The sequence below is a fragment of the Rattus norvegicus genome, chromosome 8, assembly GCF_036323735.1.
Source record: "Rattus norvegicus strain BN/NHsdMcwi chromosome 8, GRCr8, whole genome shotgun sequence".
Classification (NCBI taxonomy): Eukaryota; Metazoa; Chordata; class Mammalia; order Rodentia; family Muridae; genus Rattus; species Rattus norvegicus.
The window spans coordinates 87,764,728-87,789,765 of NC_086026.1; the positions used below are offsets into that span (position 1 = coordinate 87,764,728).

At 45.4% G+C, this 25,038-nt stretch overlaps 1 non-coding gene across 1 annotated transcript; it reads right to left on the reverse strand.

Moving 5' to 3' along the window:
• Positions 1-2,786: 2,786 nt before the first annotated feature.
• LOC120094500 (small nucleolar RNA SNORA17) lies at positions 2,787-2,914 on the reverse strand. Its single transcript, XR_005488805.1, has one exon. It is a non-coding gene; the product is annotated as a small nucleolar RNA SNORA17 (small nucleolar RNA).
• Positions 2,915-25,038: the final 22,124 nt, after the last annotated feature.

Here is a 25,038-nt window from a genome sequence, read left to right on the forward strand (position 1 = left end):
GTGCAGAATGCTTGGGTGATGGTAAATGGCTTAGGTATATTATCTTCTATAGGAGCCACCAAGAAGCTGGCTCTGTTAGTAAGGAGGAAATAAGTAAGCAGGTAAAAGGTACCAGAGAACGGGAGAGCCGGGGCAGGGGCTGGGCTCTGGGTGAAGAGCTAAGAACCAGCAGGAGTCTTTCCTTACACTGTTGCTCACAGCCCATCCTCCCTCCCTCCTGAGAATGACCTCTGACCACTCCCTGTTCTGCTTCAGTATGGGCAAAGTGGTCCAGCTCTGATGCTTCCAAGGGCTTCCCAGTAGTGGGGGTCTTCAGGCTGCAGACAGGTTGGCCAGCTGGTGGCTGCTAATCGGAATTCTGCATTTTCCAGGTGGGATGTGAAAGGTTTTTTCAATTTAAATATATATTTATATAGGTTTTGTGTGTGTGTGTGTGTATGTGTGTGTGTGTGTGTTATGGGTGTGGTGGTGTGTTTGTGTGTGTGTTTTATGGACGATATGTATTGTGTGGGGTGATTTATGGGATGTGGTGGTGTGTTTGTGTGTGTGTGTTTGTGTTTTATGGGTGTGGTGGTGAGTTTGTGTGTGTGTGTGTGTGTTTTATGGATGGTGTGTGTGTGTTATGGGTGTGGTGGTGTGTTTGTATGTGTGTTTTATGGATGATATGTATTGTGTGGGGGTGTTTTATGGCGCGCGCGCGCGCGCACGTGTGTGTGTGTGTGTGTGTGTGTGTGTGTGTGTGTGTGTATGTGTGATGTGTGATGTGTGGAGATTATAGGACAACTTCTATCACTCTGTTCTCTCTCTCACCATGTGGGCTCTGTGGGATCCATGTCAGGCCTTTAGGCTTGGCAACCAGCCCCTACACATTGAGTCATCTCACCCACCCAATGGGAAGGTTATTTAAATGTCATTTAGGGCCACCAAAAAGCATTTGTCTCCTTCATCTGGATATGGATTAACTCGAAGCAATAGATGGATCTTTGTAGACACGGAAAATCAAGTTCACAGTGAAGTAACTTGGCCAGAGCGACAGGGCCCAGCTGAACTACCACTGGTTCACGATGCCCCATTACACAGTTTCAGAAACATCTATATCAAATATTGTGCAAGATCATTAGCGTTGGTCTTCTGAAACACAGAACTGATGCCTTTAGGTAAAATGTTCTAATTCTTTGTGTTCAATTGTAAATACTAATTGTGCTTGACATAGAGCCATTTTTTATTTTGTTTTTTAACTTTTATTGATAATTTGTGAATTTCACACCACATATCCCAATCATATTTATCTCCCCATCCCCTCATACCTACCCTCCACCCTTGCAACTGCCTCCCAACAGAGAACAAAGATCTCATTGTGGAAACCATAGTGTCTCACACTACATCCCACAGCATACCCTTTTGTCCACATGTCTTTGCTTGCAAATGTTCATTGCCATGTCTCCTTGGTCTGGTGCAAGGCCTCAGGCTTCTGCTACTCTATCAGTACTGGAACCTCACTGGGACTCCTCATGGATATCCTTCTGTTGCCTTGTGTCATGGAGATCCTGTAGTTTTGGATCTCTGAGACTGGTTCCTTCATGTACTCCAGCAATTCATTGATGGGGTAGATGTTGGGATGGACCGATTTAAAGCCCTGGATCTCTGCCTGAGAGGTGTCTAAGCTGGTCACCCCTCCAGCTCTCCTGCCAGCACATCCTCACAGCTGGCTCACTAGCAAACCCCCAAACCAGGGCCAGCTCTACCCTGCTGCCCAGGAGAGATACAGCGCTCAATCTCCCAAACGCTGCAGCACGTCAGGGGCAAGGACAGCTCTTCTGCTCCCATGACCCCTTTGGGGCCAACTCTCCAGCCTGCCTCGGGTGGCAAAGGCAAAGGGAAGGGAATAAGATCTCTCCCTGATCCATGCCAGCACATAAGGGACAGTGGTAGAGTGGGCTCTCCCACATTCACACCTTCAGCACTGACTTGCCTTCACACCCTCACCAGGGTCAGTTCTACTGTGCTGCCCAGGCAAGGTGCAGGGTCTGCTCCCCCAAGTGCTGTAGCTAGTGAGGAATAGGACTGGCTCTCCTGCTCTTGTGACCCCAGTGCCAGGTCTCCTGTCTGCCACAGGCGGTGAGAGGTGAACAGGGAAGAAGGTATCTCCCTCACCCGTGCCACTATGAGGAGATGAATGGGTAGGACCAACTCTCCTATGCTCATACCCTCCTCCCAGCCACAACAACAAGCAGGCCACTCTCCTAAGTCCTGCAGCTGGCTAGCATCAGGGTCAGTCCTTCTGCTCTCCTGCCTCCAGGGCCAGTCCTCCCAAGCTACCCAGGTGAGGGCTGGGGCCAGTTCTGCACAACCCTCCAACATCGACATGTCCCCAGGCAGCAGCCAGGACCAGGGACATCTGCCTGGACCCCTGTCACTCCAGGGCTGCAGACCCTCAATGGAGCATAGGGCAAGACCCCACCCTGATCCTAGGTGCCATCACATCACAGATGTGGCTACTCACATGAAGTTGTTCCCCACTGTCCTCAAGTCTCTAGGTCTACCTCGCTTCCTTGTGCCTACATCCTTCTGCCTTCCTCTTTTCTTCCATTTCTCCACCACTTACTCGCTCCTCTTAGTGTTGCCTGGGGTCTCTGAGTGTCCGGGGTCATCTGGGGAATGCTATGCTATGCTCAACTTGTGCATTACCTGCCCAGCAGGGATCATCTGGGACATAGTCTGCCCCGCCCCCAGACCTGTGCCGTGGACTAGTGGTCATCTCAGGCTCACTTTTTTTTTCCCCAGGGACTGTTGTGCTACTGATCAGATATTCACCGGTCAGAACACCGAGTGTAGACATAGCCTCTCTCCTTTCTGTCACCTACTGACACACATGTGACCCAGCAGCCACAGAAGCAACACTTCTAGGGGCAGGGAGACATTTGTCTTTAATAGCATCAAACTAAATATTCTGGGGTTATGTAACACTTTCTGTCTACATGTAGCTAACAATAACTTACTATATATTCCAAACAAGTAGAAAAGAAGGGCTTTGTTCTGTTTTGAGACAGTACTTAACTATACTGGCTTCAAACTCATGATCCTCCTGTCTCTGCCTCCTAAATTTTGGGATTATAGGTCTGGGCTGCCAAACTCAGTGAAGAAAGAGTTTTGAAAATTTCCAACACACAAAATGATTTTTAAAGATGGAGGTAATGAAGCTGGAGAGGTGGCTCAGTGGTTAAGAGCACTGACTGCTCTTCCAGAGGTCCTGAGTTCAATTCCCAGCAACCACATGGTGGCTCACAACCATCTGTAATGGGATCTGATGCCCTCTTCTGGTGTGTCTGAAGACAGTAACAGTGTACTCATATATAATAAATAAATAAATACATAAAATAAATAAATCTTTTTAAAAAATGGGGTAGTGGATACACTTGCTATCCTGTCTGATCTCTTCATTCTGCGTTTGGTGAAATCTCACACAGTACCAGCGAGTATGTTCAGTTGTTACACTGGAATTGCATGAGGATCAAAGCAGACATTCATCTGCTTTTGAACAAGACAGACAGAGATTGCAGCTAACAATATCTTCACTGCGATTGTCACTCCCAAGTGAGTTACACCTCTCCAAATGACAGCAGAAATCAGGACAGTCTGCTCTCCAGTTCAAGAGTTCAGTGGACTCATTACTAAGTTTCCTGAGAGGATCTTTCTAAAATAGCTCTTTCTCTCTCTCAGCTGACTTGCAGACCTAACTGTGCCAGACTCAGGTCCGCATGGCAAGCTAGCTGTGCAGGGCTGAGAGGAAAGGTGGAGGAGGTGGTTGTGTGAGCCACCCCAGCAGGCTATTTCCCTCCCTAGTCCCCTTTTCAAGATGGTGTAGCTCTGGCTGTCCAAGCTGGCCTTGAACTCACAGAGGTCCACCTGGCTCTGCCTCTGGAGCGCTAGGATTAAAGGTGTCCACCATCACGCTCAGCTTAAATATCTTTTTATTGTTTTTTGTTTGTCCATTTGAAGGTGTCAAGAGTCAGTTTCAGATATCAACAGAAGCTGGGTATGGTAGCTCATGCCTATAAATAAGGAGGCTGAGGCAGGAGGATCGTCCAAAGCTCAAGACTAGACTGGGGTGCTGTGCAAAACCAAAAATAAATAAACAAAAATAAAAATTTGCTGGTTTGGTGGGTTCCTATCCTATAGTTTCTCCTTCAAATATCTATTTGGAAATGTGACAAAATCTGAAGGTGACTTTGGTAGGTGGCAGAACAGTAAAGAAGTAATACATGAGTTCAGGGTGGAGGTTGAACTCATGAATGGTGCTTCTGAAGCCCAGTTAGGTGTGGCTCAGCCTATGACCCCAGTACTCAAGAAGCTGGGGCAGGAGGATTATAGGTTCAAGTCAGCCCCATAACTTCCTGGACCGACCGTGCAGCCAATTAGTGAGCTCCAAGTTTAGTAGTGCGAGATCTTGTCTCCAAAACTAAGAGGGAGATCAACAGAAGGAGACGTCCAACTTCCACGTGCCATGGTGCACACACAGGCACGCCCAAACACAAAATAAAAATACACACACATTTAAAAAAAATTAAAAAAAAGATGGGCCTGGGAATGGGTAACGTGTGCAAGTGTGAGGACCCGAGTTTGAATCCCCAGAACCATGTAAAGTTGGGCATGATGGCACTTCTGTCATCCCGGTGTTACAGAGGGGAGATGGGAGGTGGCAACGAGAGACTCTGGAAACTACCTGGACAACCAGCCCAGTGTGTGACACAACAAAATAACAGGTTCACTCTGGGACCCTGTCTCAAGGGGAGTGACAGAGCTAGACACCAAAGATCCTCTTCTGGCCTCTCTGCATGTATACTTGCACACACACACACACACACACACACACACACACACACACACACACACACACACACACACCTGAGGCAGGGGGTTGGAATTTATTTTTTAATTTCAGTCTCTGGGTGGAAAGAGGGCTCGCTTGCCCGGGAGCAACTGGAGGAACAGCGAGTTAAACTTCAAGGAGATAGCTAAGAGTTAATCATTCAGGGCACGGGGTGAAAGCCAGTAGGAATTCTAAAAATAATGCCTTCAAAACTGAAGCAGTCTGCAAGAAGCAGGATTGGAGCGCTCATTAGCTTGACTCCTTTGCCCTCTGCAGCTGACACTCTCATCCGAAGCCTGGAACAATCCTTACCAGGGCTAGCTCTGCAAAGGTACAAAGAGTTGAGGTTGCCAAAGGACACGCGTCAGACAAGTTTGGGGGCTCTAAAGGGAGTGGCAGTTCCACAGGGGGTCATGGGCAGCTATGGCTCTGCCGCTGGCAAAGGTGTCGAAGAGCAGCCAAGTCAGTCTTCGTTGACGGCCTTCCTCTTCTGAGCCATCGTCATTGGTAATGTGACAGGCTTTGAGAGGATCGAGGAGATCGGAAAAAGTCCATGTACCCAATAGCTTATTCGCTTCCCTTCAGTTTTCTGTGCCCTTTATTCAGAAGAGCCCCGCTCAGATCCGACTCCTTCCAAAGCTTGCTACCTGCATTGCCACCCCAACATCCGGGTCACATGGTAGATCCTTTCTTCCTCCTCCTTGCCTGTCTTCCTGCCCTCAGCACTTTAGGATCCCGAATGGGGTACTAGACTCTGTCTGAAAGAGTCAGAAACTGGGCTCTGAAGTTCTTGAGAAAGCTATAGGAGCACTGCAGGCAGGACTCTCGACCTCTGCCTCTGAGGTCTCCAGGCTCAGCTCCACACGCGAAGGGACTCTAGGGAGGTGGTAAGTCCCGCTGGCTCAGCCTCAGCCCCTGCAAATTTTATCACACTTGGTTACGTTCTACTTTCTCTGCACTTTTATATCTCTTTAGTACTGTCTGAATGTGTAATAGCAGCAGTTTTCCCTTAGATAAATGTTCATTCCTCCCATAAAAATGATATATGCAAAATCCTTTTGTTACCTCTGTCTCCTGTTCTGGGGAAGCAAATTCTGCCCATATTCCCCTCCAACATGACTGGAATTGAAAGCTGATGGCCTCCTTCCACTCCTGGCCATCCTGGGCTCTTCTACAGATCTGGTTCCTTCTTTTTATTTAAACACACCTCTTTCATGTTTAAATTATGCTTTCCCTGAGAACCGCATCATTATCCTTCTGACCACATATCATTGTGAAATAACGCTTTATTTTAAACTTCTGTTCCCGTTTCTTTGTAACCAGATGCGAGATCTCCAAGCTACCTATAACAGCCTATGACTCTCTACTGCCTGGAAATACCTGTCCTCAGCTTGGCCAGGATTTGGGGTTGAAACTCAAATGCCTGGGTTCCGTACGTGTTTTCAGTTGGCTCAGGATGCTATGCCAGCATGTTGACTTAGGTCCTATACAAATCTGATTATTCAAGCAATTTGCTATTTGCATGGGTGGTCCCTTAGGTCCATCTTCAGAGTGATGTACCACATTGATTCATTAGTCCAATCTCTTTCTATATTTCCTCCGGGTTACGAGGCATTACCCACTTTTGTTCTTCCAGACCGTAAGGAATGTCTATGTCAGGACACATCTTGAACCTAGGGAGGCAGAGACCAAGGTTCATGAGTTCAAGGCCTCATCTACTAAGCACAGGGTTAGCTTGGCCTAAGGACACTCTTACCTCAAAAACACTGAAACCAACCAAATGAAAACGAAAGACCTTATTTAAAATGAGAAGAATAAAGGGGACAGGTGTGGGGGTGGGGGTCAGGAGTCAGCCTGGTCTGTATTAGATCCTGTCTCAAAAGACAAAAGCAACAATGAGACTAAAACATCTTGGGGTGTGGTCTCAGCGCTGACCATCTTTTCTTTCAAATCATTTCCTCATATTTTAGCTCACAAATTCAGAGTTTTGGTCTTAGGACGTTGTATGGGACATGCATGTACATGTTTGTGTGTGTGCACACCTGTGTGCATGTGTGCACATGCGCACGCACAAGTATGTGTTGAACTAGAATCCTCTTAAGTCCTCCTTTGCTCTTCGGTTCTGTGTTGTTCGTTTCTTCTATTTTCATGGGGCCTGCAGCCATGTCTTCTGTGAATGGCTTTCCCTGTGACTCAAAGGCCACTTAGCTGTCCTTGTGGCCTTTCCCTGCTCAGTTCCTGAGGGTCTGAGAGAGCATCTCATGAATTGTAGGAGCAGAATGAACTCTTCTTGTATGACTTAACCCCACTGGTCAGATTTAAAGGCCACACGAAGGAAGGCATCGTCACCTGGGCTACATGATTCCCTGTTTCAAAACAACACACACTTTCTGACCTTCATTTTAAATAAATAAAAATATTCATTTAGTCTTTTAAAAAAGCATAGAAACCTACAGTCTCAACGAAAATATTTTTATTTTTCTATGTTTCTTTCTAGTCTTTCTCCACTTGCAGGGAACTGTCACATGGTTGAAACCAGAACGGCATTTGTCCTGCGTCTCTTTCTGTGGTATGTCTTCTACAGCAGAAGGAGGGGCAGACTGCATCAAGGGACTGGAGCATCGGGTGTTTGATAATACTGGCATATCTGAATTAGCAATGGGAAATCCTCAGAAGTGATTATATTCCAGCCTTAATAACCTGCTTTGGTTAGTAATAATTACTACTTCCTCGCCTTCAGTATTCTTGTTGATTTTTTTTTTCCCCCGGAGCTGGGGACCGAACCCAGGGCCTTGCGCTTCCTAGGTAAGCGCTCTACCACTGAGCTAAATCCCCAGTCCCTTTCTTTTTCTTTTTAAGGAATTATTTGTTTTATGTATATGAGTGCACTGTCACTGTCTTCAGACACACCAGAAGAGGGCATCGGATTAAGTTACAGATGGTTGTGAGCCACCATGTGGTTGCTGGGAATTGAACTCAGGACCCCTGGAAGAGCAGCTCTACTGAGCCATCTCTCCAGCCTGACTCATCTTTCTTTTTTGGGGGTGGGGTGGGGGGAGAATAACTTCTAATGTTCTACAGCATAATAGGTTAACTCATGTAGGCAACAATTGTATGTTTCCAAAATACATAGTAGGGGAATCTTGAATTCTTTTCTCCAACATAATATTTTTATTGATTATTTAGGAATTTTACATAGAGCATCCTAATCATACTCACTTCCCAGCTCTCCCAGGTCCACCCTCCCACCCTTGTGACCTCCTCCCAGAAAAAGAAGAAGAAAGAAAATAACACCAAGTCCATTTGTGTTGCCCGTACACTCACTGGAGCATGGTCAAACTCCCAGTGGCCAGCCCCTTAGAGAAAACCAGTCCCTCCTCACCCCACCATAAGCTATCTATCACTATGAAGAGCTACACTTCAGCATGTTTTAAGAGTTGTCTTTAATGACTTCCTTTCTAGACTATTTCCTTTCTGGGAGTGGGAGTAGTAGTTGGGGGTTGAGGGGTAGGTTGTCACAGAAGCTTTCTATGTCTGTCTTCAAATGTGAGTCTGCAGTCATCACATCACGGCAAAAGAAGCTTCCTTGTCCCTTATAGTCAGCAGCAGCATGGGCCATGGACTTCTTTGTGGTTTCTGGTCACATCACAAACCATGGACATCTACATGGCCTTTAGTGTCAGCACAGACCAAGGATCTTAATATTGTCTCCAGTGACAGTACAGACTAAGAGTATCCACAAGTCCTTGGCCACAGGATGTACCACAGACACCATCATGACATGGAGACAGGCCACCAGCACCAATATGGCCCCTGGTGGTTGCAAAGACCACCAGGCGTCCACATGGCTCTTGGTGGTAACATGGACCATAGATATCAAGATGGCCTCCTACAGGGGCACAGACTGTGGACATCCACACAGCCCTCTGAACACGATGATGGCTGTCTGTGGCAGCACAGGTCATGAACATCAACATGGCCACTGATGGGAGGTAGCATGACTGACCTAAGATGCTAGATTCAGACTTATCTTTTCAAATCACAAGTGACTCCGCTCTCCAAAGTGCCTTTGGTATTTAACCTTTTGGGCCAGTTGAGAGTATCAGCTTTTGCAGGCCAGACCTCCTCTCTGACAGTCCCAGAGGAAAGACACCAGCTTCGACAGCCAAATTCCCTCAAAGGTAATGGTGTCTCAGTCTCCCTCCCAACTGTGGCTCTTGTGCAGGCTTGAAAAACAAGCTTAAGATACTTCTGTGTCTTAATGTTTCCTTCCCCATGAGCTAATGGCCCTTCTGCTTGTTCCAGCCACAGGAGGTAAGTCTTATTTAAAGTGTTCTATACCAGGCTGGAGAGATGGCTCAGCATTTAAAGGCACTGACTGATCTTGCAAGAGGACCCAGATTTGATTCCTACAAGCCACATAGTGGCTCACAACTGTCTAAAACTTCAGTTCCAGGGGATCCGATGCCCTCCTCGGGCATATAAGTAGCACACAGACATACGTGCATGCAAAACATTCATACAAATAAAATGAAAATAAACAAACACTTCTACTCTGGCAAGATGAGATCATTTGCCAGCAACGTAGGTCTCCATAGACAGTTCTGAAGAGGCTGGGTCACCTTTTCTACAGGTCCTTTTTTGGGCCTATATCTTTAGACATAGCTGCTCAGCCTCGGAAATCTGCAGCTTTGACTGGAGGTTTCTTTGGTCTCCAGATCTAAGCCACCGACCTCACATTTTTTCAGAAAGGAGCAGTCTGATGGTTGAGTGCGTCAGAAATCTTTCAAGCATTTCTGGCCAAAAAGATAAGCTTGTGATTTCTTCCTTCTGCAGAGAATTTCATTCTGCTTTAGTGAGATTGCACCCACTGCAGGATCTCCTTTCTCTCCTGCTCTTCACACTCCAACCTGACCCTGCGGCTCAGGTAAACAATCTGAAGGAAGGAAAGCCCCCTCTGGCACCTCTTCTGCACGAGGGAAGGACTGCCACTGTCCTGACCAGGCTGAGTTGGTTACCATGACAGCAGGTTGCTGTAGGTCAAGCTGACCCTCGCTCTTTGTCCTCTGTGTCACGGTCCTTTTGTTTTTCCACGCATTAAAATGGAACTTGAGGCTCTTGCCACACATGGCTGACCAGCCTTGGATTCCCACCCTCCAGAACTACGTGTTAAATAAGCCTCTTCGCTCATAAAAACTCCAGAGTCTCTTGTATTCCAACCTAACAAGAGAAAGTTACAACCAGGCACTTCCCTGTCGGCAGCCTCCATGGATGCTAGGTGGTATCCAAATCTTTAGAAAGATCCGGACTCTACCTTCCTGGCCCAGCAGTGGCTGATGCACTTTCCAGTCAACACACTAGGACCCATCTTAGGTATCGTGAGCTGTGAAGATAGGCGTGACAGACGTGGCTTGATGGGGGGCTGCTTTGCCTCTGTGGTGTGGAATCTTCTCCAGCTGACATTTTGCTGAGGCTCAAACATGAAGGGAACATTAAGGGCCACTCTCCCATGCTCCTACTGCAGTGGCCTCTTTCTGTCTCTCAGACTCCTTGGCTATGGAACCACTGTGCTTCTGCAAGCATCCTCCTCATTGGCCTGTTAAGATCCAGAGATAATATCCGTTACAGTGTCCCGAGGACATGTGACAGCTCACAGAAGTTACTGCAGCCGGACTCCTTTACTGTCTAAAGGTCTGGGGCTCCTCTCTGCTGACCACTTTTCTTCAGGGGTGGGCTCTAAGCCCTCGGTGGATACTTGAAGTTGAGGTCGACACCAGGCCCAGACAGAAGCACCGTGATGCTGTGGTGGTACTGCCAGCTGACTAATGGGCACAGAGTGTACACAGCAGGGTGTACAGGAAGCAGGAGTGATTCATATCCCGAGCAGGTCAGGGCAGGACACAGATTTCATCATACTGCTCAGAATAAAATGCAGTTTACAGCACAGGAATCAGTTGCACTCAGAACTTTCCAGTGAACGATTTCGGAGCACATTTAAGCAGGGAACTGAAACCACAGATAAGAGTGGGGACCACTATGACGGAAAAAGACTTACATTTGGCTAATAGGTTGAGATGGAAGACAGAGTTCAGTCTGCAGGATCAAGAAGGCTTTGCATTTGACCTGGTGTGATTAGCTTTCCTGCCCGAGAGCTGTTCTGAACACTTCTGACAGTTAATGGCCCCTGCCACCCTCACCACATCACTGTACACCCTGACGAGTCCCCAGATTGCCAGATCAGAGATGGTGCAGGTCAGGGCATCTGGAAATAAATGTGACCCCTTCAGGATTTCACATCAGCCAGTCATAGCTACAACATTCAAAGGGTATTATGCTTAGTGACCCGGACCTTAGCTAATCTCTCTATTATAATACCTGACAATTGCTCAAAGCATCCCTCACCAGTGTTAGCCCTTCCACATTAAGTCACATCCAGATTACCTGCTCAGGAGGGGTTTCTGTTCCCAACTGCCACCTCCTCTCATTTGTGGCTGTGGTTATGTATGTGCACATTAGGAGCCAATGTCCTCCTTACCCCTTGAGGACAGTCATAGGTGTTTAGACCATCTAGAGCACCATTCACTGTTATTAAACATAAAAAAAATCCCTTTAATGTTTTATTACAATAAAAAATGATTTGTGTGTATGTGTATATGTGTGAAGGTCAAAAGACAGTTTGCAGAAGGTGATTCCTTCCTTCCACATACAGGACTCAGGATCAAACTCCGAATGGCAGCCTCGGTTACAAGCACTGTCAGTGACCCTTCTCACCAGCTTTCCCCACCATGACAAGCTGTTTTATGTTAACATTTACAAGTTCTGTGTGTTCCTCGACTTCCATTTACCAAGGCCATAGACATTAGCTGCCTATAATTTAGAGATTTTTGAAATATGGTTCAGGCAACTGATAAACGCATTGTTAGTATTTTTTTTTTCTTTTTGAAGATTCTTCAGAAAAGATAGCAAGCGAGATCATTTATACATGTGTATGTTTGACTACAAGGAAGATCAGAAGCAGTCCAGGATGCCATAGGTCTGGGGTAGACGCTAATGGGCATTGTTTTGGTTGTGAGCAAGGTAGCCTCTTGGGGTGGTCTCTGATAAGACTATGGTCAAGTTCACATCCAGTGAAACAACTCGTTAATAGTAACTTAAAACTCGGACCTGTGCCTCAGCCTCTGGCACCCTCACCTCTGCTCCCACAGCCTCTGTGGGTGCACAAGCTATGTTACCCAGACCCCTGCCTCTCTTCTCTCCCTTGTCTCTCAGCCTGCTTACTCACTTCCTCCACTGCACTCTCATAAGGCAGGAGTTTCAAACATGGCGGCAAGGCATGCAGGCAAAAGCATTATGTTAGAAATTACAATACTCCGAAGGCTTGACTTGAGCTTATGATATGAAAAATCCATCTCATTTCTCTTGTATTATTGAGGGTTTGTTTTGTTTTGTTTTTTAGGTAAGGTTTTGCTATGTAGCCCAGGCATCAAACTCACAATTCTTCTGCCTCCCCAGTGCTGAGATTACATTCATGTGCCACTATGCCTGGCTTTAGTGATATCTTTAAAAAAAAAAAAAAAGCAAATCAAAGCAAAAATGTATGGGTTTCATCATGACATCATTATGCATACCATGACATCATTATGCACATCATGACATCATTAAGCACATCATGATATTATGCACATCATGATCTCATTATGCATATGTCCTGTATTTTGCTCTTGGTCAACTCATTATCTGCACCCCTTCTGCTTGCTTCTTTCTCCAAAATTGTCCTGTGTGCATGCGTGTGTGTGTGTGTGTGTGTGTGTGTGTGTATGTGTGTGTGTGTGTGTGTAAGTGTAAATGTAAGTATGTATGTGTATCCTGTATGTGTCATGTATGTATGTATGAGAGTATATATGTCGCGTGTGTGTGTATGTGTATGTGCTCGTGTGTGTGTGTGTGTGTGTGTGTGTGTGTGTGTGTAAATCTGGATTCAGCATATGAGAGAAAGCTATGAAACTTACCATTCTCTTTTTCCCTTGGAAAAGGAACTTACACGACATCAAAGAATGGAAAATTGTTTGCCACAAATAGAAATATCAGAGAAATAAAACCGTATTTTGTCTCATCTATTTGTTTCTTTTTATGTGGGTGGGAAGGAGAGTTCTGGCCTGGTACCTGCCAGGTGAGGACTCTGCCCCTCAGGTACACCCCACCCCTTATAATCATCTTTAATTCTGGTTTAATACTGCCGTCGGCTGGAGGGTCCGGCGTACAACTGGCAACTGTTAGTCTCCTGGACAGCATCCGGGTGGCTGGAGATGCATTCTGAACCACTGTTACTTTAGTGAAAAGCCTCAGCTCTCTTAATGAAGTCATTAAGTCATTAAAAGTCTTTTCTTTAATGAAGTCATACTGAGGCCATAACTTGGCTAAAGAAGAGAAATTAGAAGATGGAAAGGTGTGTGTGTGTGTGTGTGTGTGTGTGTGTGTGTGTGTGTGTGTGTGTGTGTGTGTGTGTCAAGGTCAGTGGTAGTGCTGAAGCAGGATGGATGGGAATTACAGTGGCCTAGACAAAGAAGAGCAGCAAAACTGATCTGGTTTTTGGTGGTGGTGGTGATGGTGGTCGATTGTTTTGTTTTAGTTTTTTGTTAGTTTTGTTTGTTTGTTTTTACTTTTTTTTCCTGAAAACAACAGTAAGTTTTAGGTTCCACTGGTGAAGCCCAAATTGCCCACAGAGTCAATACAAATTTTCCAAAAGATATTGGACAACACATAACACTGTGTTTACTTGGGGCCCAAATAAGTTTCCACCAATTCCCTCAGTTCCAGATCTAAATGGTACCCCATATATCCACTGTTCAACTTGGCTCACAGAGGAATCCTTAACCCTAAACCTCGTTGGAAGCTACCTTCTGAACAGTGTTAAAGGGTGGTGGCTCTTTGAGTCCTTGGACATAACTTGAACGCCAGCAGAATCGCATTGTAAGGAATCCTAACTGGTACTCTCACAGGAAAAGCTGGAACCTGTTTGGTCCTAAGGGGAAAAGGGATCTTCAAGCTTCTGTGGGGGATAGACAGTAGGGCTCGGCCTCTGTCCTGTAGTGGTGACAGCATTGCAGCTTAGCTTCTCCATTCATCGCAGGCACCCTGCCCCTGAGCTACACTCTCGGGCGCTAACTCACTTAAAATGCAGGGAAATGCTGGTGGTGGGTCTGAAAGGAGTTAGGGAGGAGTGAACGTGATCAAAATACACGGACTGAAATTTCCAAAGAGCTAATAAAAATATATTGAGGGAACTGGAGAGAAGGCTCAACAGTTAAGAGCACTTGCTAGGAAGTTTGCTAGCAAGCAACCTCGTGGAGGCTCACAACCTCAACTCCAGTTTCAGGGCCTCTAAAGCCCTCTTCTGGCCTCTGTGGGTTCCACTGGGTGGCATGCATTGTGGTACACAGGCATACATGCAGGCAAAACACCCAGACACCTAAGAAATTAACAAACGCTTACCTATACATACATACATACATACATACATACATACATACATACATACATATATACATATGCACACACACATACATACATTCATGTGTATATACATAGATATATACAACATACATTACATACATATACATTATATATAAAATAGTACATATAGTATATATACATATATTCCAGATATATATTCCAGACTGGGGAGATGACTCAGTCAGTAAAGCGCTTGCCTAGCAAGCTCAAGTACCGGAGTTCAAATCTCCAGAAGTTACACAAAGAGCCAGGTTTGATGATGCTCCTGTAATCCCATCGAAGGTAAGGTGGAACCTGGAGACAGATCCGTCTCTGAGAGCTGCCCAGTCAACCAGCTTGAACTACGTGTCACAGTTGTAAGACAATGAGAGACGTTGTCTCAAACAAAAAGTCTAAGGTACTTGAGGACCGCCATCTGAGGTTGTCCTGTGACAACCAGATGTATCTAGTTACTTGTGTTACAATAAAGAACAGGGATGGAGGGACTGGAGGGATGGCTCAGTGGTTAAGAGCACCCGACTGCTCTTCCAGAGGTCATGAGTTCAATTCCCAGCAACCACATGGTGGCTCACAACCATCTGTAAAGAGATCTGATGCCCCCTTCTGGTGTATCTGAAGACAGCTACAGTGTACTTATATATATAATAAATAAAATAAATCTTTAAAAAAAAAAAAAGTCTAAGGTACTTGAGGACCGCCATCTGAGGTTGTCCTGTGACAACCAGATGTATCTAGTTACTTGTGTTACAATAAAGAACAGGGATGGAGGGACTGGAGGGATGGCTCAGTGGTTAAGAGAATTGACTGCTCTTCCAGAGGTCCTGAGTTCAATTCCCAGCAACCACATGGTGGCTCACAACCATCTGTAATGGGATCTGATGCCCTCTTCTGGTGTGTCTGAAGACAGCTACAGTATCCCCACATACATTAAATAAATAATATATTAAAAAAAAAAAAGAACAGGGATATAATCTTTCTCTGGGTGGAAACATGCTGCTGTCTCCTCCCTTAAGAGTTAATCCAGGGGTTGGGGATTTAGCTTAGTGGTAGAGCGCTTGCCTAGCAAGCGCAAGGCCCTGGGTTTGGTCCCCAGCTCCGAAAAAGAGAAAAGAAAAAAAAAAAAAAAAGAGTTAATCCAGCCATGCTATCAGTCACATGACCAAAGGCGCCTCAAGAAGGTGGGTTCACATTTAAGCCATGCTAAGGAGATGGGGGGATAATTATCCCTTTAATAGGATAATGTACATTTCCTTCCCAGAGTCTCCAGTTTGGTGCAGTTGTTTTAGAACCTCCATGAGCTTCTGTTGGGTCTATCTCTGGACCAAGCATGCGTCCCCTAACACCATGGGCTTTACTCTGTCTCTAAAGTTCCCCTCCTTCCCTTAAGGCTCTTCTCTACCACGTGTCTGACTTCCATAATGAGAGAGTAGGATCCCTGGTAGGCAGATAGATAGGAGAGGCCGGTTGGATAAAAAAGATGGAAAATTACATGGTGGCACACTTCCAGCTTCCTCTTTACCCTCCTGACCTGAAACGAGGCCTTGGCAACGTAGGACAAAGTCTGGTCACTTATTCTGCAGCTACTGGCCTTCTTCTCTCTTCCTCCACAAGGACCAGCATAGCATGTTTAAGGCTAGACCACGATATGCTTTGTTAAAAGTAACTAACACGAAATTAGGGGAAGAAGATTCCCTAACGATCTTTAAGATTTCTAAGTTCTTAAAGAGAAGCTGTACTTGGTTTTCCTGAGTTTCCTTCTCTGCTTTACCAGGGGATCTGTGTGTGTGTGTGTGTGTGTGTGTGTGTGTGTGTGTGTGTGTGTGTGTGTGTGTGTGTGTCTGCCTGTCTGCCTGTCTGTCTGTCTCTGTCTCCCTGTCTCTCTGCCTCTCTCATGTACATGTATGTATGTTTTCTCATCCCCAATAAAGTTTTTGTTTACCAGTTGATTCTGTCTGCTGTGTTTAAGATTTTCCCTACCATTGCCTATGAGCTAAGATGATGGTGATGGTTATTGTTATTATTATTATTAGTAGTAGTAGTAGTAGTAGTAGTATTGTGATGTTTGTATATGTTCAACCCAGAGAGTAGCACTATTAGAAGGTGTGGCCCTATTGGAGTAGGTGTATCACTGTGGGCTATAAGACCCTCATCCTAGCTGACTGGAATCCAGTATTCCTCTAGAAGCCTTCAGATGAAGATGTAGAACTCTCAACTCCTCCTGCACCATTCCTGCCTAGATGCTGCCATTTCCTGCCTTGATGATAATAGACTGAACCTCTGAACCTGTAAGCCAGCCCCAGTTAAATGTTGTCCTTTATAAGACTTGCCTTGGTCATGTTGTCTGTTCACAGAGTAAAACCCTAGCTAAGACAGAAGTTGGTACCAGAGACTGGGGTATTGCTGTGATAGGCCGGACCATGCTTTTGCTTGGAGGAATGTGGATTTGGGGACTTTGGATTTGGAAAGCATTGGAATGCTTTAAGTGGGACTTATTGGGCTATCCTCGTAGGAATATGGAAGACTTTCTTGCTGTGAGTGATTTGAACTGTGCTGACCTGACCCAAGAGGATTCAGTGGAGAGGAATTTCAGTATGTGACCTAGAGACTATTTTTGTGGTATTTTGGTGAAGAATATGGCTGGTTTTTGCCCTTGTCTGAAGAGTCTACCTGAGTCTAAAGTGATTTATATTAATTACATTGACAAAGGAAGTCTCAAAAGGGCCCAGAAGAGACTTGGTTCTCTGGTTAAGTCTCATTAAGAGTGTTTTGAACAAGCATAGCAAGCTTAGAAAGGAAAAATATAAAAATATATGGCTCAAATATTAAAGGGGTACCAGGAAGTGAAATGGAACTGAATCATATGTTCCAGGAGATAACAGAGTAAGGGATTTGGGGACAAGATCCCACCCAACTATGTTTATATCCAGGCATGGCAGTACGACACCTTTAATCCCAGGAAATAAAGCCAAGTAGATCTCTGAGCTCAAGGCCAGCCCGAGACAAAGCAAAGCAGGTTCTAGATGAAGAAAAAACTTCATCTAGAAATCTAAAATCTAAGCATGGTGGCCCACACCTTTAATCCCAGCATTACAGGAGACAGAGCCATGCAGATCTCTGAGTTCAAGGTCAATCTACAGAGCAAGTTCCAGGAAAGCCAAGCTTAGATAGAGAGGGAGTCAGAAAACAGAGAGCTGGGAGTAGAATGAGGGGGGCCACATTCTAGCCCCAGAAAGCAGAACTTAGCCGCTTTGGCCATGTGACTCTGGCTTTAGAGTGAAAAATAGAAGGGACTACTGGGATAATTGATGCTGGTGTAGTGCCAGGGAAATGATACTGATCCCCAAAACAGACTGGAGCCAATCTGATGCAACTCACAGCAGGGTCTTTAATCTATTCGAGTTAGCCCCCCCTCTCCCCAATGCACTGCCATCATGCTTTGGTGGTGGGGGAGCCCCAAATGTCTATTGGGGGTAAGGCTTTATAGTAAGCAGTAAGCAAGGAGTACATGTGCAAGGATCTAATTGGAAAGCTACTGTGGCCTTTAACATAATTGGCTGGTGCTGGGAGTCATATCATAAACTTAATTTCTGCTCCCCTCTGCACTGGAGGTCATAGGCAGGAGGTAGGCTTGTAACCTGGAGGTGCAGATGTTGGGGGAATGACCTGGAGAGACTGGTCTTCTCGAGGGTATAATCTAGAAATGCTGGTCTTGTGGGGAATTGGCCTAGAGTCTGGAGCTAGGCTCAGATTTGTTGGGGGGCAACTTGGAAACTAATGCTAGGTACCAGCCTGTTAGTTTATCTGAGTTCAAACTTAGGTCAAATTCTTTAAAATGGAGTCTGAACTTAAAAGATTTGGCCTCTTACTGATCAGCTGGAGCTAAGAAATTAATGGTGATTAAGAGACCAGCATCACTGAGGTGAAATCTTCTGGGAAGTGTTTTCTGAGAGCACAGAGAAGCTGTGTTCCAGAGATAGCCAAGGTTGTGCCTTGTGCTGCAGCTGTACTTGGCGATGTGTAAGAGTCACCTAGGTGGTACTGGTTTTGATGGTATGAATAGGTCATGAAGAACAGCTGAGGCTTGGCACTATGAGAGGCCATGGAAGGCCATTGGTGAAGGTGCAGCCTCAGTTGCAGTTGATGGTCCAGGTCTGAAGGGGTCACGCAAAGGAGTTGAGGCTTGGCACCATGAAGAGAGCCTATGAGAGGCTATTGGTGATGCCTAGTTGCAGCAGAAGGCCCCAGCGTATTGGAGATGCCTGGACCATGGGATGATCACCAAGAACAGCAGCAGTGGAGTGGATCAACCTGAGCTCAGAGTGCTACAGAGGGCAGAGCTGGAAACGCCAACCCTTTGGAGAAACCCAGAAGATCATGTGTGGATCCCAGACATTGGAACAAGAAGCTGTAACATTGAAGTTGCCTTGGAGACCCCAAGATGTTTGAGATGACAGACATGTGCTATCAGCTGAGAAAAGCTGCTAACAGGGAGTAGAACCAGCTCAGGAGAAAGAAGTTTGTTGCAGACAACAAAGATGAAAAAGAAGTGGATCTGAAGACGGCTTTGACATCTGCCATGGAGATGCAGAGTCTGGAGTTTGCCCAGCTTTTTTCCTGTCTTGCTTTGGGAATAACAGTTAAATGATTGGATGAATCTCAGAAGAGACTTTGAACTTCAGACTTTTTAATATCGTTGAGACTACATTAGACTATGGGGACTTTGAAAGTTGGAGTAAACATACTTTTTTATTATGCTATGTTTAGGCATGGCTCCCATAGACTCATATGTCTGAACGAGCCTGTGGGGGCCAGGGAGTGGCACTCTTAGAAGACGTGGCCCTGTTGAAGTAGGTGTGTCACTGTGGCCTATAAGACCCTCATCCTGCTGGAGAGATGGCTCAGCGGTTAAGAGCACTGATTTATCTTCCAAAGGTCCTGAGTTCAATTCCCAGCAACTACACGGTGGCTCACAACCATCTGTAATGGAATCCGATGCCTTCTTCTGGTGTGTCTGATGGCAGCAACAGTGTACACACACATAAATAAAATGAATAAATCTTTAAAAAGATATATATTTTTTTAAAGACCCTCAACCTAGCTGTCTGGAAGTCAGTCTTCTGCTAGCAGCCTTCAGATGAAGATGTAGAACTCTCAGCTCTGCCTGCACCTTGCCTGCCTGGATGCTGCCATGCTCCCACCTTGATAATAATGGGACTGAACCTCTGAACCTGTAAGCCAGCCCCAATTAAATGTCATCCTTTATAAGACTTGGCTTGGTCATGGTGTCTGTTCACAGCAGTAAAGCCCTAAGACCACCACCACCACCACCACCACCACCACCACCACCACCACCATCATCATCATCATCATCATTTTGTCATTTAGTTCTTACCTGGAGAGATAACTAACCAGCTCCAGACCTGTAGACAGTAACGATGCTCAACTTAAGCAACACAGCCTTTTCTCTTCCTCTTCTCTATCTTCTTCCCCCAGACAGCCACCAAGATTTGAAGCTTGCCTCCTTTGAAGTTTTTCTTTTAAAGTTTAATAATAAAATCATGTTCAAGCTATTTATTTTCTGAGTCAACTCAAATTCTTTTATTAACAAGACCAAGAACCTCAAGAGAGGATCCCAAATTTCCTGTAACATGGGGCGACACTGGTGGGACTCTCCAAAATTTCCAGTAATACATGCACACACACACACACACACACACACACACACACACACACACACACACTCACACGCATGCACACACATTTTTAAAAATGTAGAGTATTGCCAGGCCTAGTGGCACAGACCTATAATCTTAGCACTCAGGAAGCTGAAGCAAGAGAAATGCCACGAGTTTGAAACAAACCTTGGCTACATAGTAAATCTGAGGTCAACTTGGGATACAGAGTAAGGCCTTGTCTCAAAAATAAATAAATAAAACCCAAGAGGGCTAGAGAAATGGCTAGACTTACACTGTGTGAATCGTATTTTTGTATATGTAGTATATAAACATGTGTGCACGCACCCATGCTCACAGGAGCCAAGGGGGATATTGACTGCCCTACTCTATCTTTTCTCTGCCTTAGACTTAAGAGACTTCTCTCTTAGAGAGAGGGTATCTCACTAAATCTGGATCTAGGCTGAGGATCAGCAAACCCCAGCTATCCTCTTGTCTCTGACTCACAAAGACCCTGCTTTGTGCATGAGTTTTTGGCCCTCAGGTCCTCATGCTTACAAAGCAAGCTCTATTACTCGGTAAGCCATCTCTCCAGCCCAATAAATTAGATCTTACTAAATCTGACTTCAACTGATGGTGGTGACTCCTACCTGCCTGTCATCTCAGTGCTAGGGTGGCTAAGGCAGGAGAATTGCCCTGAATTCAAAAGTCAGCCTGGATTACAAGGTATAACCTTGTCTCCAAAACAAACAAAACAGGCAAAACAACCTCAAAGACCCAAAATAAAAACCACCTTGACATTTTCACAACTAGAAGGAAGCCTAGAGCTAAGGAAGGAAGATAGTTTGGGAGGAGAGAGGGAAGGTCCCTTCAGCGCAGGCGGGGCAGCCTGTGACCATGAAGCTCAACTGTCTTCCTTCCTCGGTGTGGCTCTGTTGTGCACTTCTGCTGCAGTAACATTCCTGAGCTGGGTCCTCCCTGTCCCTTTGTATCATCTGCCCTTGGGAAGACAGCCCCTGTTCTGGAATCTCAGCATTGGTTTAACCAGGATAGTCTGCCCCAAGACAGAGCAGGCCAGAGCCCTTTGAGTGTTGACATAGCATCTGACTTTACTAATGAAAGGAGAGGAGAAGGGAGTGGTGTCAACTTGCTTGCAATCTGGTAAGACTTGATGGCAAAACACGCTGGGTGGGGTAATGGGAAACCAAGCCCTTCCCTGCTAGCACCCTGGCCTATGAGAATTCTCTTCAGATTTTCATTTTAGCGAACTGTGTCATCTGCCTCAAAGGCTGGGACCCTGAACTCTTCAGATCACCCATCAAATTTAGAGCAGTTAGCTAACCGTGGCCTGTTTATTTCACCCTGAAGCACAGGCCTGTGTCCCTTGTTGAGTTGTCCTTTGCAGATCAAAGTGTGTCTGCTAAAGCCCATTGATTAGCAAATAATAAATCGTCTTCTCCTCCCATGTATACGGAGGGCCCCAGTTTCAGCTTTCAACTTATTAATAACGTGATTTGGGTGAGTCCGACTTTCTAAGGGTTGATGACCGATAGGCAACATGGAGCGAACAGAACGGTCAGCTACTGGGAATGAGGTGGGAACTCAAAGGTGAAGTTCTCCAGCCAACACACAATCACCTTGCTCTTTCAACGAATTTCAGGGGAAGAATATTTCAGTGCTAAGCACTTGGAATGAGAAAAAATGAACACACAGGCAGAAACATTGGCTTGTCAAAGTCACCTTCTTACTACACTGATTGATCAGCAGGCTGTATTCAGTTTGTCAGGCACTGACAGAGCAAGGTAGGAATCAGGAGACTAAGGAAGGTCATTGAAAGGGGGACAGGGGGCTGGAGAGGTGGCCCAATGGTTAGGAGCATTGACTGCTCTCCCAGAGGTCCTGAGTTCAAATCCCAGCAACCACATGGTGGCTCACAACCATCTGTGATGGGATCTGATGCCCTCTTCTGGTGTGTCTGGAGACAGCTACAGTGTACTTATATATAATAAATAAATCTTTTTTACAAAAGAAAAAAAAGAAAGAAAGAAAGGTGGACAGGATAGCAGTATGAAGGTGATAGGTGAACTCATAGGAATCAGCTATCTAGGGAAAAGCATTCTAGGTGGAGGGAACAACCAGCCCAAAGGCCCAGGATATGACAGCCCTGTTTGATTCTAAAGGCAAGAGTGGAATACAGTGTGCTCTACTGAAATAAGGCATGGCCAAAGAAAGATAGGGTCAGAGATGACAAGCATTGAGTATGTAAACAGGATCAATTAGAGCTTTGGAAGCTGTTAGAGTAAAGGTTCTCAACCTGTGGGTTGTGACCCTCCCAGAGGTCAAATATCAGTTATTCTGTATATCAGATATTTACATTATGATTCGCAACAGTTGCAAAATCACAGTTACAAAGTAGCAGTGAAAATAAGTTTGTGGCTATGGGGTCACCACTACATGAGGAGCTGTACTAAAAGGTGGCAGCATAGGAAGGTTGAGGACCCCACTGTGTTAGTGGGACTTTGCTCAGAGTGAAGGCGATGGAGGCCTTTAACCTGGTTTCCATTTAAAGGGGTTTTTATAGCTGCTATTTGAGGAACTGCTAGCCAGCCAGGCTGGAGGCAGGGAAGCTGTAAGAGGGCATTTATGCAGAAATGTTTGCAGCTCGATGGGGTGAGGTGAGATCAGGTAAGAAATGGATGGTTGCTGGAGAAATTGTTCAGAGACCTGACAGGACAGAGACCTGGAAGGAAAGGGGCCTGACTAGAGGGGAGCCTGGAAAGAGGCTCTGGTTTCTGTAGCTGAGGAGGAAAAGGAGAACTAGGATTTCCAAGATGGAATGGGCGTTTTCCACTGACGGGGCCAGAGGTGCTTGAATCTTTACTTTCACTATGTTTTAAAAGTATATTTAGGATTTTAATTTTATTATCTTTTATTTTGTTTTCTTTGAGACAGAGCCTCCCTCTGTAGCCCTGGCTGACCTGGAACTCATTAGGTAGACCAGACTGGCCCGGAACTTGCAGCAATCATCTATCTCTTGAGTGCCAGCTTACGGGCACGCACCACAAGACAGTTTTAATACAGAAGCAATAACCCTAGGAGACCATTTAAAAGTATGATCGATGAGAATTTCATCTCCTATGACCAGGATGTAAAGTCAGACCTGAGTCCACCATCCCTATGTCATAACCTCCATTTTAGGTGTGTGGCTTTTTCAGAAAAGACAATGTCCTCACTGCAATCACCCCACCAACCAGGATCTGAATATCCAATTGCCTGAAGCCTTGGGCGCTGCTGACTGAGGCTGGGTACTCACAGGTCTCCCACTTGAATCTGGTGGAACTTCCATATTGACCTCTCCTGAGTCGAGTGTGCTAGCCACTGCCAGCACAGATGCACCATGCTCTAGCTTCTTCCACAGGGGCTGGGTCAGCCCGGAGGGACCCCATTTCTGTTCCTGCCTGACCCTGGACCAGATGGGGAATGCCTATTGGTCAGCCTGCTCCCGGGCCCACAGCTGACCAATTATTTCCATCCTGCAGTACCCACAGTGAGGGTCCGTTTGTCACACAGAACCAAGGCTCTGGAGCTTGTGCACATGGACAGAAAGGAAAGAGGTCTGCAGTGTGGGCTGTGGTGACTGTGGTGCAAAGCCCAGGAAGGGACAGGTGATCCCGACTGAGCTGTCTGTAGAAAGTTCCCACAGTGACAAGGAGGTCCGCTGCCTGCTCTTGTAAGCTCTTGAGTTAGGATAATACTTACATTTTTCAAACATTGCCAAACTCAAAGTAAGACTATTTCAGGACACAAAAGATATGTGGAATTCAAGTTTCAGTGCCCATAAAGAAGCTGTTGTTTAAACAAGTCACGCTCTTCAGTCGTGAGCTGCATATGTGCAGATATATGTCCCAACAATCGATAAGAAGTTCCAACGAGAGCAAGAGATGTACCCTGTAGGAGATGTGCTGAGGGTGGGCGAGCCTCCAGCCCAGTGTTCAGCACCGGATAGAGATAGATAGATAGATAGATAGATAGATAGATAGATAGATAGAAGATAGATAGATAGATGATAGATAAGATAGATAGATAGAAGATAGATAGATAGATAGATTGATTGATAGATGATAGATAGATAGAAGATAGATAGATAGATGATAGATAAGATAGATAGATAGAAGATAGATAGATAGATGATAGATAAGATAGATAGATAGATGATAGATAAGATAGATAGATAGATGATAGATAAGATAGATAGATAGATAGATAGATGATAGATAGATAGATAGATGATAGATAAGATAGATAGATAGAAGATAGATAGAAGAAGATAGATAAATAGATAGATGATAGATTAGATAGATAGAAGATAGATAGAAGAAGATAGATAAATAGATAGATGATAGATTAGATAGATAGATAGATAGATAGATAGATAGGTAGGTAGGTAGATAGATGGAGGGATAGAGAGATAGCATATCCAGACCTTATACACTTTGGAAATAGATTTCTTCCTTCAGATAATTCCTGCTGGGATCAGTCAGTGACTATGCAAATTTAGGGAGCAGTTCCCCTGGGCTTCCCTCATTTGCCCTTTGTGCTTCTCTTTGTTCTATTCAACCTGACTACCTGGTTCTTTCCCCTTCACATCATCTTCTAGTGTGGATCCAGTCTGGGATGACCAAGTCCAGTGCGGTTACCATTTTCTAATTAGTTCTAAGATTTCTCTCCATCTTTAAAACAACTTGGGTGATAGAAACCAGACTCAGGTCCTTTGTAAGAGCAGCAAGAGTTCTTCACTCCCAAGCCACTTCTCCAGCCTGTCTTCTAATCCATAACTTCTCACCCTTGCAGACGCACCCTCAGACTCTCCACACCCTAAGGGATCTAGTGAGGTGTCTCCTGATGAAATACACTCTTCCAGGGAGGGACATGGATCTTTTAGGAGACAGAGCAGAGGTTGTCCAAGAGGCAGGCAGTATAATA